This window comes from Arachis ipaensis, chromosome B7, assembly GCF_059453495.1.
Source record: "Arachis ipaensis isolate K30076 ecotype BB chromosome B7, ASM5945349v1, whole genome shotgun sequence".
Lineage (NCBI taxonomy): Eukaryota > Viridiplantae > Streptophyta > Magnoliopsida > Fabales > Fabaceae > Arachis > Arachis ipaensis.
Window position 1 is genome coordinate 86,724,661 of NC_142442.1, and position 5,698 is coordinate 86,730,358.

Sequence of the window (5,698 nt, forward strand, 5' to 3'; positions counted from 1 at the left end):
CATAAAGTAGCTGTGTTCAAGAATCAACATACTGAACTAGGAGAATCAATATCACTATCTGAATTCTGAGTTCCTATAGATGCCAATCACTCTGAGCTTCAATGGATAAAGTGAGATGCCAAAACTGTTCAGAAGCAAAAAGCTACTAGTCCCACTCATCTAATTAGAATCTGAGCTTCACTAAAAAAACTCTGAGATATTATTACTTCTTAAATTATTTGTATTCTATTTTATTTATCTAGTTTCTTGAGAACAAGCAACAGTTTAAGTTTGGTGTTGTGATGAGCGGATATTTTATACGCTTTTCGGGGTTAATTTCATAGAGTTTTTAGTGTCTTTTAGTTAGTTTTTAGTTTATTTTTAGTAGTTTCTAGGCAAAATTCATATTTCTGGACTTTACTATGAGTTTGTATGTTTTTCAGTGATTTCAGGTATTTTCTGGCTGAAATTGAGGGAGCTGAGCAAAAATCTGATTCAGGCTGAAAAAGGACTGCTGATGTTGTTGGATTCTGACCTCCCTGCACTCAAAGTGGATTTTCTGGAGCTAAAAACCTCCAAATGGCGCGCTTCCAATTGCGTTGAAAAGTAGACATCCAGGGCTTTCCAGCAATATATAATAATCTATACTTTGATCAAGGATAGATGACGTAAACTAGCGTTCAACGCCAGTTTCATGCTGCTGTCTGGCGTCCAGCGCCAGAAACAAGTTACAAAGTGGAGTTCAACGCCAAAAAAGGATCCAAAGCTGGCGTTGAACGCCCAAAACAGCCCTATGCACATGATTAGCTTAAGTCTCAGCCCCAGCACACACCAAGTGGGCCCCAGAAGTGGATTTCTGCACCATCCATCATAGTTTACTCATTTACTGTAAACCTAGTTTACTAGTCTAGTATTTAAACAACTTTTAGAGACTTGTTTTGTATCTCATGACATTTTAGATATGAAATTTGTACCTTTTGACGGAATGAGTCTCTAAACTCCATTGTTGGGGGTGAGGAGCTCTGCTGTGCCTCGATGAATTAATGCCAGTATTTCTGTTTTCTATTCAATCACGTTTGTTCCTATCTAAGATGTTCATTTGCGCCTTATTATGATGAATGTGACGATCCGTGACACTTATCACCATTCTCAACCTATGAACATGTGCCTGACAACCACCTCCGTTCTATATTAGATTGAATGAGTATCTCTTAGATTCCTTAATCGGAATCTCCGTGGTATAAGCTAGAATCCATTGGCAGCATCCTTGAGAATCCGGAAAGTCTAAACCTTGTCTGTGGTATTCCTAGTAGGATTCTGGGATTGGATGACTGTGACGAGCTTCAAACTCACGAGTGCTGGGCGTAGTGACAGACACAAAAGGATAGCGAATCCTATTCCGGTATGATCGAGAACCTACAGATGATTAGCCGTGCGGTGACAGCGCACTTGGACCATTTTCACTGAAAGGAAGGATGGTAGCCATTGACAACGGTGATCCTCCAACACACAGCTTGCCATAGGAGGGACGTGCGTGCGTGAAGAAGAAGATAGGGAGAAAGCAGAGATTCAAAAGGCAAAGCATCTCCAAAACTCCAACATATTCTCATTTACTGCATAACAAGTAACCTATAATTCATGCTCTCTTGTTCATTTGCAAGTCAATTGATAACCACTAATTAATATCCTGACTAAGAGTTGCAAGATAACCATAGCTTGCTTCAAGCCAACAATCTCCGTGGGATCGACCCTTACTCACGTAAGGTATTACTTGAATGACCCAGTGCACTTGCTGGTTAGTGGTACGAGTTGTAAAAAGTGTGATTTACAATTCATGCACCAGCCATCATTGCCCACGTCAATTGTCATGTTAACTAAGTTAACGTGAACTCTAACGTCGAAGAAAGGAAATGGAGCCAACGTTAGTGACACTTAACATTATCGCTAACATTAGACCAAGCTCATAAGTGGTCACGTTAGTTGCCACGTTAACTTATTTAACGTGGCCTCTAACGTTAAGAAGTAAAGGGGAAGCCAACGTTAGTGACATTCAACTTTATCACTAACGTTGGCCAAGTCACAATAAGCCACGTTAACTCCCACGTTAACCTAGTTAACGTGGAAGCTAACGTGAAGAAACAAGGTGGTCGACAACGTTAGTGACACCAAACATTGTCACTAACGTTGGAAGGAACCCACACAAGCCCCAATAAGCCACGTTAACTCCCACGTTAACTTAGTTAACGTGGAAGTTAACATGAAGAAGGGAGGAGATCGCCAACGTTAGTGACACCCAACATTGTCACTAACGTTGGAATGAGCCCACACAAGCCACTATGAGCCACGTTAACTCCCACGTTAACTTAGTTAACGTGGAAGCTAACGTGGATAAGGGAATGATGAGCCAACGTTAGTGACACTCAACTTTGTCACTAACGTTGGAGATGACTAGCATGGCCACGTTAGAAGCCACGTTAACCTAGTTAACATGGACTCTAATGTGAGAAATAGGGGCACATTGGAATGTTAGTGACAATGGTAAGTGTCACTAACATTCTCGAAGGTTGGCAAGCCTACGTTAAAAGAGCCACGTTAACTAAGTTAACATGGACTCTAACATAGGGAAGGGGGAGACTTCTCAACGTTATTGGGAAAGGCAAGTCCCAATAACGTGTGCAAAGGACAAAGAGGCAACGTTAGTGGCAACGTTTGTGCCACTAACGTTGAAGATAACGTGGCTCTTACTTGGGTGAGGAACGTTAGTGAAAAAGGTGATTGTCACTAACGTTCTCGAACCTATATTTTCACTGAACGTTAACACCACTAACGTCCTGAGCTAAAGTCTCTGCCCACTTCACACTTTCTCTCTGCAAGTAAAGCCAAGCCCAATGAAGAAGAGAACTGCTTCAAACTCAAGATCCAAAGGCCCATACCCAAGACTTGAAGAACCAACTAGAAGAACAGAAGAGTAGTATATATAGGAGTAGCTTTGAATTCAATTGGGAGTTGGAAATTATAGTGAGCCTCTTGGCATAGAACTACTCTCTGTATTTTACTTTCTCTGCACTTCTAGTTTCATCATGTATTCTCCATCTTTGTTTTCATTTTCCAGAGCTATGAACAACTAAACCCCTTTCATTGGGTTAGGGAGCTCTGTTGTAATTTAATGGATCAATACTAGTTTTCATTATTCTTCTTCTATCTTTTCTCTTGATTTTACTTGAAAGCTTTTGATCTTCATCCAATTGGGTAGTTATCCTGGAAAAGAAGCTATTCAAACTTGGATCTCTTCTGAACCTTGAAAGAGGAATGAAGAGATCATGCTAGAAATGCTTTCTCATGCTGGACCAAATTGGGTTTGGATGGATATGTGACTATAATCCTCTCAACACCTGATTTGGGAAATGCATGTGGTATAATCAGTGACCATACTTCATCTCTTCTCATGAGCAATTGACCAAGGAATTGGCTATTGATCAAGATTTGAGAGATTGAATTATAAGGAATTGTGATCGATTACTTAAGATTGCCAAGGAGATCAATGAGTGCATTGATTAAGGAAGAGATGAAAATGAAATTGATCCGGAGAATGCAACATCTCCTGAGCCCAATGAACTCCCCATTTCTGATCTTACCCATTCTCTTTAATTTCTGTCATTTACTTTTATGAGCAATTTCCCCATTCCCATTTAAGATTCTGTAATTTACTTTCTGTCATCTACATTCAGCTCTTTATTTCTAGTATTTACTTTTCTGTTATTTACTTTCCCGCCATTTAATTTTCTGTAATTCTCAACTCAAATTCTGATTCGCTCAACTAGAACATTCCTCTAATTAAAGTTGCTTGATCAATCAATCCCTGTGGGATTTGACCTCACTCTATTGTGAGTTTTTACTTGACGACAAATTTGGTACACTTGCCGAAGGAAATTTGTTATGAGACAAGTTTTCCGTGTATCAAGTTTATGGCGCTGTTGCCGGGGATTGATTGTGCATCAACAATGATTAAATTGGAAGATAACTAGATTGAGCATTTTTGTTTTGTTTGATTTAATTTTCTGTTTGAGTAATTTACTTTTTGTTTTAGTTAATTTCTTCCCTTCCTCTACTTTTTCTTTGTTATTTACAATTCATTTCACTAACCCACTAACTGTTTGATATATTGCATCACTCACATTAACAGTAATTCTGACAGAAATACTTTCTGCATCTATTTTCCTTGCTTGTACTTGTTGGTTGTATAACAGGGAGAAGAAGCGGGGCTTCAACTTCCTTTGATTCTGAACCTGAGAGGACCTTCTTGAGATTAAGAAGGGAAGCAAGAGGAAAAAAGAGTAGTTGGTGCTGAGAAAGAGGAGGAATACTTTGAACCAAACATGGAAGAAAACATGGAAAACCATCATGAAGAAGAGACTCACAACCATGGCGGAGGAGGTCGAGCAAATCATGCTGGGGAGGATAGAAGAGTTTTAGGCTCTTACATCAATCCGAACCTAGGAAATTGTGGAAGTAGCATTCAAAAGCCAACCATCCATGCCAACAATTTTGAACTAAAACCACAGCTCATCACCCTTGTGTAGAACAACTGTTCGTTCGGAGGAAGTGTCCAAGAAGACCCCAATCAACATCTAACCACCTTCCTGAGAATATGTGACACGGTGAAGTCTAATGGTGTTCATCCTGACGCCTATAGACTGCTCTTATTTCCATTCTCACTCAAGGATAAGGCAGCCAAGTGGTTGGAGTCTTTCCCGAAGGAGAGCTTGACAACTTGGGAAGATGTGGTGAACAAATTCTTAGCAAGATTCTACCCCCCTCAACAAATCAATAGGCTGAGAGCTGAGGTCCAAACTTTCAGGCAACAAGATGGTGAGACTCTGTATGAAGCATGGGAGAGGTTTAAGGACCTGACAAGGAGGTGTCCACCTGACATGTTCAACGAATAGGTGCAGCTGCACATTTTCTATGAAGGGCTCTCTTATGAATCAAAGAAGGCAGTAGACCATTCATCCGGAGGATCTTTGAACAAGAAGAAGACCATTGAGGAAGCCATAGATGTCATTGAAACTGTAGCAGAGAATGACTACTTCTATGCTTCCGAAAGAGGGAACACGAGAGGAGTGATGGAGCTAAACAATGTAGATGCTCTGCTGACCCAAAACAAGCTCATTACCCAGCAGCTGGCTGACCTCACCAAGAAGATGGAGAGGAACCAAGTAGCAGCAATCACCACTTCATCAACAACCCAAGAAGGAGCGAATGAAGAAGCAGAGGAAAGTCAGGAGCAAGTCAACTACATTGGGAATTCACCTAGGTAAAACCATGATCCATACTCCAAGACCTACAACCCTGGATGGAGGAATCACCCAAACTTTGGGTGGGAAAATCAACAAGACCAAAGCCTTGATCAAAGACGCCCAAATCCCAACAATGCAGCTCACCAACATTTCACATCTAGGCCATATCAACACTCCCATAGTAACACCTCTCCACATCCACATCAAAAACAAAATAACTTACCTCATCCTTCCACCTCTAATCACGATCTAGAATCATTTGATGACAGACTCTCAAGGATTGAGAATCTACTTGAAGGCATAGGTAAGGAGATTCAAGACAACAAGGTGTTCAAGGAGGAAGTGCGAGCCAGTTTCAAGAACTAGGGAGACACAATCAAGAGGTTGGAATCTCAAGTGGGGTATCTCTCTGAGCAAATTCC

At 40.7% G+C, this 5,698-nt stretch overlaps 1 non-coding gene across 1 annotated transcript; it reads right to left on the reverse strand.

Moving 5' to 3' along the window:
* Positions 1 to 4,808: 4,808 nt before the first annotated feature.
* LOC148553228 (small nucleolar RNA R71) lies at positions 4,809 to 4,912 on the reverse strand. The gene has a single exon (XR_015892787.1). It is a non-coding gene; the product is annotated as a small nucleolar RNA R71 (small nucleolar RNA).
* Positions 4,913 to 5,698: the final 786 nt, after the last annotated feature.